We start from the raw sequence: 14,573 nt of genomic DNA, 5'->3' as shown, positions 1-14,573 counted from the left end.
GACACACAAATTCTTGGAAAGTCATGTACAAAGAACTTTTTGCTCACGGGGAGAAAAAGTAAGTACGTTTTAAGTTCATCCTTGGCATTTGTTGCTTAAAAGGGTCCCAAAGAATTTGTAAAGCAAAAGATCTTTTGAAATGTAGATACTAACCCAGCATTTGCTTTGTAAGTTTGGGATTTCAAGTAATAAGCAAGGGTGAAGAACAACTCAAAATTATACTCAAGATTTATCAGTATTTCACACGTATTTCCTCTTTCATTGAGAAGGGTTCTTATGAAAGTGTGAAAGTGTCTCTGGGGCCATCTCAACAGTGAGTTATCTGGGAACTTCACCGAGGTGTTCTCTCTTCAGATAATTAACTAGAAGCCCAGTGCCTCCAGTGGCTACTAGTGGATTCAGGCTTACCTGGTGTGCCTTTTATATTCCCTGATTATTTGGGAGCCTTTCAGGGAGGGGACTCAAAAGTCAAATGGGTTGTTAGATTAGATGACTTCCAGCCTCTCAAATTTAATTTCTTTAAAGTTGTTGAATGCCCATAGATTCAGTTATAGTCTTCAGCTGTGCCAGTGAGCAGCTGATTTTAGAGATCATGAAAGTCTGACTTTTTAAGATGCGGAGTCCTGTCTGCATCATGCTGTGCAATGACTGTCCCATATCTCCTGGACACACCTCGGGGGGAACACTCACTTCTCCACTCCTTCAGTGTCAGAAAGTTCTGCCTCTGTTGCTGTGGAATCTGCAACTCCCATCACCTGCCCCCCCCCAAGTCCCACAGAGGTCTCCTCCTGCTGCATGTCAGCTCCTCAGATATTTGAAGCCAACCACTGACTCCCGTGTAGACCTCACTTCTCCCAATGATACTGCCTCGGTTTCCTTAACTGTCCTCAGTCTCCTGGTCGTCCCTTCGTTGGGTGACTTCTAACTCACCCTGTTCTTCTGTGCCTGGGATGATCTGGTGTATCCCCCACAAGAGGTCCCTTCTTCCGAAGCCTTTACACCCCTCCATCTTCCTTATTCTTCTAAGAAGCCTGAGGCCACTGGGAGGCTTTCCCTCATGGGTCTCCTTAATTTTGCTTTTATTCCTTAGTCTTAAAATCTTAAAGTCTAGGTACAACTTCTATTTCTAAAAATAATGCTTTTTATTTTGAGTTCTGAGGTTCCACCACCCCATAATCTAATATTCTCTATCTTCCTCCCAACCTCAAACATATGGCAGTCTCTCCATACTATCTTCTTTAAAACTGGTGCCCCTTCCTCAATTATCTTTCCTTCCTTTTTGGTTAGATTTCTGAATATTTGTCTTCACCCGCTACTTCCTTGCCCTGAGCCTGAGGGATGCTTACCTCCCAAGTGGTGACTCTTGATGCCCAGTCAGAAGTCACTTCTGTGATCAGCTGGATGGCTTTTTCCCTGGCTCCTGGTACCCTTCTCCAGCCCTCCTGAGGAGTTAAGTCCTGCCACCTGCCCCTAATTATCTAATACTCATTCTTGTGAGATCAAGATCAAATGGCTTCTCTTCAATCTTGTGCTTTATTACCCCTCTTGTTTGGCATAATGACTTATTTTCTGGAAAGTCTAATTGTAGTGTTGACAGCCTGTACTGTGTCATTTTCTTTCTCAAAGAGTAGTTGCTCACTTTCCCTCTCCAGCCCTCCTTGAGCCCTCCAAGTCTCGACAACTTGTCTACACCCTTGCTGTCTTAAAGCTTGTATGCACACATGGTGCCCACTCTCACTTTTACACTAAGGGGCCCTGGCTCTACAGCTTTAGCTTGGTCTCCCTTATGTGCCATATTTTCAAGTGCCTACGGGATGATTCTCCTTGTATCTATCCCACTGTCAGCTCAAATTCCCCACCACTCAAACTGCTCACATCCCAACTTCTGCCAATGGCATCACCTTTTCTTGTTCTCTTCCCTTAAGCCAGAACCAATTAGTCAACAAATGATTTCCCTGACAGTTTCTCTTCACTTAGAGCAGAAAGAATGGGAGAACTGACAGTCATCACCTAGGACATTTTAGGCACTAGGCTCTACATATTCTGACCCATTTAATATTGGAGCCATCCTGAAAAGTAAGTGTCATGATATCCATTTTATGGGCTAAAAAATCAAAAATTGAGAATATAAACACCTTGCTCAAGGACCCCCAGTTCTTGAGTGACAGACTCCCAGGTTCAGTCACGGTTTGCCTGACTCTAAAGCCCAAGCACTTTATTATAATGGCCTCCTAACTTATCACCTTGGCTTGGGCAGATCACTGATAAATCCCATCCTCCTAATGGTACCAGATTCATTTTCTCCAAATGCCTCTTAATAAAAGGTGCATAATACGGATTCTCATTGTGTGTAGGACCAAACATATTCACAAGACCACTCATGAACCCTCTGTAGAACTCTCAACCAAATTTCTCATTTAAAAAAATGATCTATAAAATCTTACTGTCTCTCCCCCTGGCCCATTCATCTGCCATACTCACCCCTGCAGGAACATCTAGGCTCCTCCCAGTCAAAGCTTTGTCCTGCCAGTGAGTTTCAGCCCCGGGCAAGTTCACTATGGATTTAATGAGACTGAAAAGTGACAATGGAACATTCTTGGGGTGAAAGGGTTTATACCCAACTTTATTTCCTTGGTGGCAGGTCAATCACTAGAATCCCGTCCACTCAGAGCGAGTCTGTAGGCAGCAAGCCGGTCTCTGCCTCTGGGCCTCTCTGCCCCTGCAGCCATCTCAGTCTCTGGCCTCGGTGCTGCCACCACTCCAGTCTCTGCACTCCCACAGCCTTGCAGCTGTACAACCATGCCACCATGTCACCTAGAGCACTGGGTGGAGCTCTTTATATAGTGACTCAGTCAGTAATAGCTTATTGCCCATGGGTGTGGAAGCAGTAGCCTAGCAGCAGGCCAGTTACATCATCAAGTAGTTTAAGTTCAGGTGAGGATCCTGGCCATAGGAACGCCAACTTTCCCCACACTCCTAATTCTAAGTCCAGTGCCACCCAACTATGAAGTCTTTCCAGCTACCATAGCTCACAGCCATTACATGTCACAATCTCTTAAGGTACACCAAATGGCCTCACCTGCAAAATTTAGCTCTTGACCTAAGTAGTTTTTTTCGTTGTCTCATTGTCTCCATCCTTGATTAGAAAATAAATTCATTGAGGGTAAGAATCACATTTAATGCTTCTTTTGTATTGCCTACAGAAGTAGATATAAATGAAATAATTTAAGAGAAAATGCTTAGGAAAGAATAATATGTAATATAAACAAAGTATTATTCTTAACATTACTAATGTTATGAACATGGGCAAAATTTATTGCCTTGTTGATATTGGGCACAGGTTCAGCAAATAGCAGAAACTTGAGGGATTCAATAAATAAGTCAGACCCAGAGTTCTTCTCCTCCTCCTGTTTAATCCTTAACAACACCTTCCTGTCCTCTGTGTGAATGTGTAAAAGGAGAGGCTCCTACATTACCCACTAAAGGACTGGCCTCTTAAGGACAAGGCACACTTTTCTATCCAGTTTTTTTCCAGCACCTTGATAAAAAGCACAGAACAAGTTGGATGTTGGATATCACACAACTGATAAGAGGACGACCAGCTGGAGCTCTGACTTGTAGCTGGTGGTGGGGGTGTCCTACATTTCCGCTTCCTTGGGATTCTCTTCTGCTTCCCCATCTGGGATGAGACGACATCAGAGTTAGAAGGGATCAGCCCAGCTTCCCCATATTAAGGATGAGAAAAATCATCCCAGACAGGAGAATTCTGCCCCCAGGCCACCCTTCCTCATAGTAGCCTTCTGAAGTCCCACTATCCCAGTGTTTTTCCCACTATATTTTACTAACCCCCTCTTTCCAATATTCGGTCCATGCACCTATCCCCAGCGCTTCTTCCTCTCTGGTAACTTTCCTTTCCCACATCCCCTTTCCCAGCCCTCTTGGAATGTAACAGTGCTCTTGAGAATGTAAACAAAAAATACCTCCGAGGTTGTGACTGTTTGGGAGGAACACAACCTCCACCAGCACATTACAGTTCAGAATCTCTTCAGGGGCCCTCTCCAGGACTCAAACATCCTTTCAGAATTGCCCTGAGTCCAGAAACACTGTAGGATTTTCATAATCATAAACCATAGTCCAGCGGCATAAAATGCCAGGGAGTGTACTAGACACTCTAGAAGACTCATGGAAACTCTGCAACCCCAAATCATATTAGCTCCATTTTACAGATGAGTAAACTGAGGCTTAGAGATGTCAAACAATTCGATAAGTTGACTCAGCTAGCAGCAGAGCAGGGGATTGAACTGATCTAGCTGCCTTCTCCAGAAAACTTTTTGAGGCACACTGACTGTCGTCGGCTTCACTTGGATGCTCAACTCCCTCCTCCACTTTTGGTGAGGGCTCTCAGGGAAGAACTGTCCCTAGGTTGGCTCTATCACCCACCCATCTGTTTAGCATCCCTGGAGTACAGAGCAGAGCCCTGCCTCCGCCCTCTAGTGGTCACAGGGACACGCGCAACTCTCTAAGGCAGTGTCCCGGAGGACCTCTGCACCCTCTGGAGCTGGCCAGGGACCCAAGGCCATGTACACTCTGGCTTTAGTGGTACATATGTCTCCAGGCTTGCCTGGGGTGGGGAAGGACCTGGCTTCTCTGGATCTCCTATTCCTGCTAGTCCTGTAAGGAAGACCCACCCATGCTTGACAGTGATCAAAATCAGTTAAGACTTGGACTTGGCAACAGCCCCAAATTCCTCTTCAGAGAGTCAGCAAGAGTATCTGACTCAGAAACTGTGTAACTCATGTCTATTCTTAGCTTCACCAGTCTTTTGTTCATTGACACACCTATGCCTGGTATTGTGTAAAGTTCCCTAATTTACTTAACTTGCGTGTCCTTGATTAGGTCTCTTAATCTCTCTGAGCAACAATGTCCCCATCTGAACACAGGGAACACCTGCCTCATCTACCCTATAGGGATGAGAGGAGGATCAAGCCAGAGAGCAAATGCAAAATGCGGGAGCCCATGTGCAGATGGAGCCTCCAGAGCTGCTCACAATCTCACAGTGTTCCTTCCATAGATAAGCAAATCCGCTCTGAATGGACTCTGGGTCACATAGGACCACTGGCACCTTTGGGTGTTAGAAAAAGGCATGGCTTCCTTGCAGGGGACATGAGTTCAGCGGGTGCCTGGCTTGGTGGGCGGATACAGGTGTCTCTTGGACTGGGCCCCCTTGTTCAGTGAACAACCTGCACAACCAAATGTGGAGGCTTTGGTGTCAAATATGCATCTATTAATCCCCCTCTACTACCTAAACAACATGACACTAAATGCACATGCTGACTACCTTTACAAGACACCAAAACAATCACTGATTTGGGGAAAATACAGCAATAAATATGTGGCTTGGCCTCTATCTGGGGGAGGGAAAGTCCAGCCCTCTGCCTTGGTTTGCTTGATTTTCTCAGGTACTGGAACAGATACTGTTCTTGTCAGTGCCCCTACAGCTTAAAGAAGAATTCCTCCCTTAACTGACTGCAGTTTCTATGGTGGTTTTAATCCTTATGTCATTAAAAGCTACAGATGGAGACTTGGCTTGTGGATAGTGATGAATTAGAGACTTATACTCTGAGGGCAGCGAGAACAAACAGCCCTGTGATGAAAGGTGGCCGCCCTGGTGAGAGCAGGGCCTTTCCAGGGCATTTTTGACTCTGTTCTCTTCTGTTTCCCCTGTCCACTCGCTCCTTTCTTCTCCCCAACTTTCCTCTGTCCCCCATTCCAGCCCTCTCCCAACCTGCCTCTTCCTCTTCGAACCTCTGCGTGTCATTCTGTCTTCCTCTCTTCTGCCTTTTCCCTTCCTCTCTTTCCTCACTTCTCTTTTTACTCATTGACTTAAGCCATGGAAGTAAAGAGTGTCCACTAGCTTTCTGTATTCTATTATTTATATTTAAAAACAAGACAACTTGAACCAATCATAATTCTCTCATGAAAATAACAACTCTGTTAAATTGCTTTTTGTATATAAACCATACAGCTTTTTTCTATGCATCAGTGATCTTTGATAGAGAAAAACTACCCCCGCCCCATCTCCCCCAACAGAGTTCATACAGTGCTGGGAGGGGAGGGAAGCCAGCAAGGAGGCACTTATCCGATTAACATCAAGGGGAAATCCTCAGGATACCAGCCACAAGGAGGGTCTAGGATTGGAGAATGTCAGAGGTGGGTCCTCTACTCCAAGTTTCCATGCTCTCTCCTCCAGAGTTTTCTGGAGAAGGCAAATAGATAATTTCAGTGCCCCCAGACAGGAAATAGAGAGCCAGAGAAGTTACATGATTTCTCCAAAGTCACACAGCCAGTTCATGGCAAAACCTTGTATAAATCTGTTTGTTGAACACAACAAATATGTAATATGGGGTATATAATATGAGAACATTTCAGGAGCTGCAAGAATTTAAACAGTGTAATATGACCTAGTTACCATTTAAATATAATTATGACCTCCAGGGAGAAGACAGATCATTTAACCATCACTCATTTATGAGGTGGACAAAATTGGATTCAACTCCAAAGTCTATAGATTACATGTCAAATTCAGATGCATACACAATAGGTCACTCTAATGGAGGGGTCAGGGATATGGGCCATAGACACAGATGATCTGTTTTCCTTTTGGCACTCAGCACATACCCCACGCCTCCCTTACTGACATGTTAGACAGCAGCTCACCACGAGCAGCTGCTCCTGTGACTATCTGCCCTGCTGCCCCTCTAAGCACCTTCTGCAGCAAACCATGCCATTCCTCCTCCTGGGGAGGCTGTGATCCGCAATTAGCAGGCAGTCTTGCTGGCTGGCTTTGAGTTTATTAAGTCCTGAATTCCCAGAGCACTCTGTTCTTTTCTTTTCTTTTCTTTTCTTTAATGGACTGATCACTTTCTGTTCAGTCCAAATATATTTATGGAATATAGTCAACCACTATGCTGGGCACAGTAAGCCAGGGGCCCTGCCCTTCAGCTGGTCAGAGTTTTGTGGGGGTTGGGGGACATTCATAATGAACACTTCCCTGCCTCTGAGATGAGCACAGGGTGCTACTATCCAACACAACCCAAGGATGGGCTTCCGGGGGGAGGTGAGCCAAGTTTTGGGGCATGAATAGCAGTTAGCCAAGTAAGGGAAGAAAAGTAAAACTAGTTCTGTGAAGACGGGAAGTGGGTGGGAGGACGGATAAGACAGGTCTGGGGCAGGTTGGGCTCACTTCTTGTGTCACTGTGAAGTTTTCCCACATTGAAACCATCCTTCTCTGATGGGGGATAAACAGATGGACATGCACAGGTTTTGTTCTGATTCTAGGACCAATTTCCTTTGGCTTTAAAACTTATGCTGGAATAAGAGGGGAAACTGTGCACAGAGGAGAGGGGTGTATGGGAACTGTACTATCTGCTTAATTTTTCTGTAAGTCTAAAAGTGCTCTAAAAAATAAAGTCTATTAATTTTTTTAAAAACCCTTACATTGGGTTAGTTAATTTAATTATTTTGGGTGGGGACAGCCAATGTTATCCTCACTGTCACTGGGTACATGGAATGCCACGGAATTCATGACTTAATCATCCTCGATCCCTCCGTCTCCCAAACCCCACACCTAGACCATCACCTAGTTCTGCAGACGGTACTTCCAGCTCTGCCTGAAATCCATCCAATTCACTCTGTCTCCTTTCCTGCCCCTCCAGAATGAGACCCCATCATCTCTCTCCCAGCCTGGTGTCTTCACTGGCCCCTGAAGCAGACACCCCGCCTGCATGAGTCTGTTCAAGCTATCAGAACAAAGTACCACAGGCCAGGTGGTTTGAGCAATGGAAAGTCATTTCCTCACACTTCTCAGGGCTGGAAGCCTAAGGTCCTGGTGCTGGCAGGGTGGCTCCCCAGAGGCGTCTCGCCAAGGCCTGCGGACAATCATCTCTCCCTGTGTCTTCACATGCTCTTCCCTCCTGCGTGTGCACCTGGGTCCTGATCTCTTCTCCTTGTAAGAACCCCGGTCATACTGGGTTAGGACCTACCGAACCTTTAATGCACTTACAGCGTTAAGGGCTCTGTCTCCAGATCCAGTATGAGGTACTGGGGATTAGGATTTCAACAATTTGAATTTTGGCGGGGGCACAACCCAGAACATCACTTCTAGTCTCGACTAGAACAACACGTCTAGTCTCTGACCGTTCTTCATGCAGCCACCAAAGTGATCATCTGAAAATAGAAGTCAGACTGAATTACCTGCTTTAAAGCCTTCAGCGGCTTCTCAATGGACTTAGAATGAAATCCAAACTTTTCCCCATGGCCTACAAAGCAGGGTCTGACCCCGGTGACCTCCCCAGCCTCTCCGTGCCCTTCCTCTTGTACATCACTGTGCAGCCCCGCAGCCTTCCTACTGTCTCTAAAGCACATTAAGCTGCTTCCCGCTCCTCCCTCAGTTCTCTGCAGTTCCTTCTCTGCACACCTGGTTTCAAGTAGGCACCCACTGCGATTCTCTCTTCTAGCCCCCAGCTCTCTTACCTGGCAGCTGTTAGCACATTTTGATGTCATATTGTTTGTTTGTTTCGCCTGTCTCCTCCACTAGTCTGCAAACTTCCTGAGGACAGGGATTATTTCTGTTTTGTTCACGCCTGTGTACTTGTTCCTAGCACAGTACCTACTACAGAGAAAGTGCTCATCAAATACTTACCGAAAGAATGAGCTCATTCTTTATTCTGCAGCCTGTGAAGCTGCTGAAAGATTTCTGGCAGGGAAATGATATGGTCAGATCCCTCTGTTTTTTAGAGCCATCACTCTGGGTACAGTGAGGGTTCATGAGTTAAGGATCTGGAGTCAAGAAAACTAGTGAGAAGACTATTGCAATTGTCCAAGTAAAAAATGATGAAATACTAAAGGAGGATCATGGAAATGGGCAAGAAAATGAGACAGCCTTTGTAGGATGTGACTATTTATTGGCTGTAAGAGGGGAAGCAGAGGGGAGAGTCCAGGGTGACTCCTAGGTTGCGGGACTAGGTGAGAAGTTGAATGGGGAGTATCTTTCACGGAGACTGGAAGAGGAGAGGAACAGGTTGGTTGAGTGTGTTTAGGATAAATTAGGAGGACACCTATCTTATCTCTGTATGACAAGCCTTCCCTTAAAAACAGAAACTGTGTTGAAGTTCCCATTTTCAAGTGTCCCCATTTGAAAATGCCTTGCACATAGTAGGCTGTTGGTAATCCCAGCTGGGGACAATGTGTGCGGGCCCTTAGTCACATGCTTGATGTCAGTTGTGAAGCCCCTCACACCTGTCCACAAGCCTTAACGCCCCGGGGATGTTGGTTCTCTGAATTCCCATGTCACTCATATCCTCCAGCCTTGCTCAGCCTGTTGCATTCCTGATGGCCCCCGACTCTTTGCTTGTTGTCAGCCCTGGCAGAAACAAAGCAGGCCCAAAATACACCAGCCAACTGGCAAGTGATGAGTGATTAGCTGCCTGGCTCTAAAAGGTTGGAATGAGGCAGCTTTCAGTGCTAAGTGCAGTAACCCTAGCCTTGGGCTTTACTGTAACTCTAGCTGGAGGTGGTCTGGGCCCTGGGGGGATGGACAGGACAGCATGGATGGACCCTGGAGGTCCTCAGCCAGGCAGTGGGAAGAGAGTGCATCTCTCTGCCGTCAACTGAAAGTATGACATTAGCACTCAAATGGAGGCAAATGAGGGGCACTGGGTTACCTGAGAGGACGAGCCATTCTTTTTATTGAGGGAAGGCTCTCTGCAGGAGATGGGCTGGACACATCTCTTTCTTGCTTCTAACCTAAAATGTGATACAATATTTACAGGAGATTCTTATTTCTCTTTGCTTCACTTTATTTCTGCCAAATATCCTTCAGCTCTATGGATTTGAACCTCAGTTTCATCATTGATGATCTGGGAGTGATAGCCCACACCTCAAAAGATTTTTAGTGGCTGGTTCATTGGAGGCATTCCGTAACCACACAGTTAGCTCCTACTAAAAGCAAGCTGCTATTTCAAAAGTACCAGGGCACTGGAGAAAAGCAGTGAGCTCACAGATGTCTGTGTTTTACAATATGATAGTAAATATATAGTCATTTAAACTGTGCCCTAGGGAAGGTCAGTGCTTTAATCAAGAACACACAGGACAGATGTGATTGGCTATCATAAGGTTAGTCACTGATACTCTGAAGGCTTCTGCCATTATTATTTGCCATTAGCACCAGAGCATTGTATTAGTATAATAAGTGTACTAGACAGGTTTTCACAGGGGGGAAATGTGGATTGTTAACCCAGTTAGAAATGAACCTTCATCATTAAAATCAGGGGTATGGAAGATATGCGCATTGGCTCTGATAGTTTACAGTCACTCCCCACCTTTGCATGACAGGAAAAAAAAATCTTTGGAGCTCTGAACATTGCAGAGCTGGACGTTACCTGCAGCTAGATTCTCACATGGCCCTGTGTACAGTCATAACGTCAAAGAATTTTATTTGCTCAAAGCTTAATGTTAACCTAAACCTGCTTTTAGATCCTTTGAGCAAAGCTTTCATGGCCGGTCTGCCTGAAAGGACAGAGCTGTGATCAGCTTTCAGAACAGATTTTATGTCTATTTGCTGATAAAAGCGGGTCTAATAAATGTCCAAAGTGTGGCAGAATTTGATATGAAACTTGTGTGAAGTGAATTGTTGGAGAGCAGCTAACCCTCAACAACCCATGTTTGAAAGCCTCCTGTAGCTACCAAAAACACCCTAACGGTTTGTGCATAATTAAATTTGTTTAGGTTAGTGTGCAACAGCTACTGTTAATGTATGTTAGGCTAAGGACTTTATTTACCCTATTTCATTTAAACCTCAGAACAAATCTGTGAGGTATGTCTTGTTATTATTCCTCTCTTTTAGGTTCAGAGATCTTACTGTATTGTCCACGGTCACATAACTAGTAAGTAATGGATCAGAATTTGAAGCCAGGACTTGCTAAACCCAGAGCCCTTGCACGTAATCACGAGACTTTCAACAGCATTTGAGGGTTTGAGTTTGAACAGCTTTTCCCCTCCCACAGGGTCAGTCCAGCTCTGATAACAGCTCAGCTTCCTCGTCTCAATGGCCACCTGCTAAGAAACAGCCACATTCAAAATGAGAGGGAGCTGCCCCACCTTGATGCCTCTGTCACAGGTTCTGGCAACACCCACACTGGACCCTCCCTTCTCCCAGGTTCTTTTTCTCTGTTTTCCTCTGTCATCCTTCTTATAGACTCTTAGGACCTTAGGGTTAGAACACCCAGTCCCCAGTAAGCAAATACGTAAACACCCACTGTCCCAGAGGTGGTTCTCTGGCCTGTTTGAATGCAGCCCAGACGGGGCCCTCACACTTTCTTTGGATGGCGCGCGTCTTTTTGTCGGAAGTCTTTTGTCTCATTGACAAGTTTGTGCCTTCCTCTAACTTCCTCCCCTGGTCCTGACTCTGCCCACTGGAGTCACTCAGAAGCCCAATCACGGTCACATGGCCACCCTGCAGGTAGGTTAGGGTGGATTCCTGTGTCATCAAGTGTGCTTCCTCAGGAACAACCTAGGGACGTCATATGCCTGGAGATATAATGTGGGATCTCTCTGGCCCCTGCAGGTCTTCCCACCGGAAGCCTTGGAGCCTGAAAGACTCTGGCTTCATGGGAATTTGTCCTGTCCTCTGAGCAAAGAGGTGCTTCCTGACTAGCTTTCCAGATTCAAAAGAGGAAGCTGCTAAAGCCCTCTCCCTTTAATTATTATTTTTATTGAGGTGTAACTTATACAATTATTTACACAGCTATTTTTTTGATTTTGAAAAATTTTATCAAGATACAATTTGCATACCCTAAAATTCACCATTTTAAAGTGTGCACTTCAGTGATTTTTTTAGCATATTCACAGAGTTATGCAACCATTAGTACTGTCTAACTCCAGGTCATTTTCTCACCCCAAAAGGAAACCACATGCCCATTAGCAGTCACTCCCATGTCTCCTTCCCCCAGCCCTGCAACCACTAATCTGCTTCCTGTCTCTGTGGATTTGCCTATTGTGGACATTTCATACAAATAGAATCATACACTATGGGGTCTTTCATGACTGACTTCTTCCACTGCTCATACTGTTTTTAAGGTTCATCTGTGTTGTAGCATGAATCAGAGTATCCTTCCTTTTTATGGCCAAACAATACTCCGTTACATGGATATACCATGTTTTGTTTATCCCTTCATCAATTGATGGACACTGGGTTGTTTCCACTCCCTGCTGTGAACGTTCGTGGGCAGCTTCTCTGTGCTTCCTCTTGAGTGGGATCACTGGTGCACAGCTCTTGCATGTGCATTTTAATGCATTTCCTGGCCAGCCTTTTCACACAGCAGTTTCAGCCTGGGCTTGGGACTTGGGTGAGCAGTCAGGAACTATCTCACCACCAACAGGGCAGCCAGAATCCACCCCAAGCAATTCCTTTTTCCTCTCTCTTGTGCCCCAAGAGGCTCAATGGTTTCTTTAATTCAAGGATGCCATCTATTTGATAACGATTCAGAGGCCTGGGCTGGGGAAGGGGTGGCAGAAAAGTTTCTCTTCGTGTTGATTATAAAATACCTCCTGATTTTAAAATGTTACCTTGTTTGTGGGCAGAGGGATTATTGCATTTAGACCTGGGAAGATTACAGCCTTAAATTTAAAGGCTACCCTCAGAGGCCAACTCAGCATTTTTATAGAGGAAGAAAAGGACGGAGGGCTTCATAGCCTAGTCAACAACCATAGGCAAACCCCTACCGCTGAGTCTTTCAGAGGGGTCGTGACACAGACGTGTCCGACAGGGCCAAGCCGTGGTCCCAACTGAGCTTCTCTGCCGTGGCCTCTAGGGACACCCAGTGGAGGGAGAGGTTACTCTCTGCTCCATCAGACACTAAAGATGAGGGATCTGCTCCTTAATTCTCTATCGCATGGTGTCACGGGAAAGCCTTGGTAGTTACACGTGGCAGAGCCCAGAGAACTTTGACCTCCAAGCCCAACCCTGTACTTTCCATAACACCACAAATCACTTCACCTCCCTGGGCCTTGGGGTTCCTGAACTGCGCAGCCAGGAGAGTGAAGCCTCCCTTCCCGACTCTCTCGGTTGTTATCAGGACCTACCCAAAAGAGGCAATAAGAAGGTGAGCACTATAGAAAATGAATACATGGTGGGTGATGATCTCTTATGAGCCTGGATTCATGTAAACTCATTCAACTATTCATGCTGCAGATATGAATGAGTACCTGTAGTTTAACCTCAACTTCCTCTGAAGCTAACGACCACTACATTTTCACTACCCATTGTATAATTTGGCTTGTCCTGAATCACTCTAGCTAAGTTCCAAAGATGGTCCTTAGGGCTGCCCCCTAATACTCATGCCTACTACTTCCTGCCTATTCTTTACAGTTTCCTGAAACTGGCCTTTCCCTTGGTCTCAGGACTAGTCTTTCTCAGGACTATTTCAACTTATTTGTGTTTTGGTTGAAGTCTCAAGGTCAGAACCACATGCAACATGCACCATAAGTTCCTACAGATCAGCAAAACACTCTCTGGTTACTTCTAATGCTTTTCCGACAGTGTCCAGCAGGCATTTTCTATAACAGGGCGAATTCCTTCAGGCTTCAGTAGAGGTTTAAGAACTGGAGGTAACTTCTTGCAAGCATGCACCTAATGTTTTCTTTCCACCACCATATGCCAGCCTCACAAATGTTCTAATGGCTTTATAATTAGACAGGTGGCAAGAAAAGAAATCTGAGAAGTTAAGCACACCCACAGGGCCCATCTCTGGGTGCACAGATACACAAATGTGGAACAGACATACAATAGAATACTATTCAGCCTTGAAAAGGAAGGAAACTGTAATATATGCTACAATATGGATGAAACTTGAAGACACTGTGCTAAGTGAAAACTTTTTTGTCAGTCACAAAAATACATACTGTATGAACTCACTTATATGAGGACTTAGAATAGTCAAATTCATAGAGAAAGAAAATAGATCAGAGGTTACTAAGGGCTAGGGTAGGGAAGAAAGGTGAGTTATTTTTCAATAGTACAGAGACTTTTGGGTGATAAAAAAGTAGGGATGGTGATGATTACACAACAATGTGAATGTTAATGCTGCTGAAGTGTATACTCAAAATGGCTAAAATGGTAAGAGGTAAATTATATGTTATGTATATTGTATAATATTTATAATTATAAAATATATAAATACGTATATAATATTTATATATCAATCACAGAATATTTATTCATTCAACTGGTTGATGGATATTTGGCTCTTTTCTACTGTTTACTGTGAATAAACCACCAAAAAAAAAATATTAAAGGCAGCCTTTGAATGTTGCGATGTAGTAAGAGGGAAAGTAGGTCGCAAAAGACTATTATGCTCTTTCCACCAACTTTCCATTCCACCATAATGGTGCATCAACACTGCTGAGAAGAGAGGCAAATACCAGGTTCCTGGCAGGCTGTGCTCCCAAGGCATCATCTGGTTTCTAACTGATGATGAAGCATACTTACATTGGCAAATGCAAAACCATGAATGATC

The 14,573-nt window shown here is 44.9% G+C and overlaps 1 protein-coding gene across 1 annotated transcript in view; it reads left to right on the top strand.

The window, feature by feature from the left end:
• The window catches only part of LOC118966941 (uncharacterized), a 40,681-nt gene that overhangs the window by 3,244 nt on the left and 22,864 nt on the right, over positions 1-14,573 (top strand). The gene's annotated exons all lie outside the window — the stretch shown is intronic.

The sequence above is a fragment of the Manis javanica genome, chromosome 7 (assembly GCF_040802235.1).
Source record: "Manis javanica isolate MJ-LG chromosome 7, MJ_LKY, whole genome shotgun sequence".
NCBI classification, from domain to species: Eukaryota; Metazoa; Chordata; class Mammalia; order Pholidota; family Manidae; genus Manis; species Manis javanica.
The sequence above is the reverse complement of the archived record's forward strand: the minus strand, read 5'-3'. Positions and strand labels throughout refer to the sequence as shown.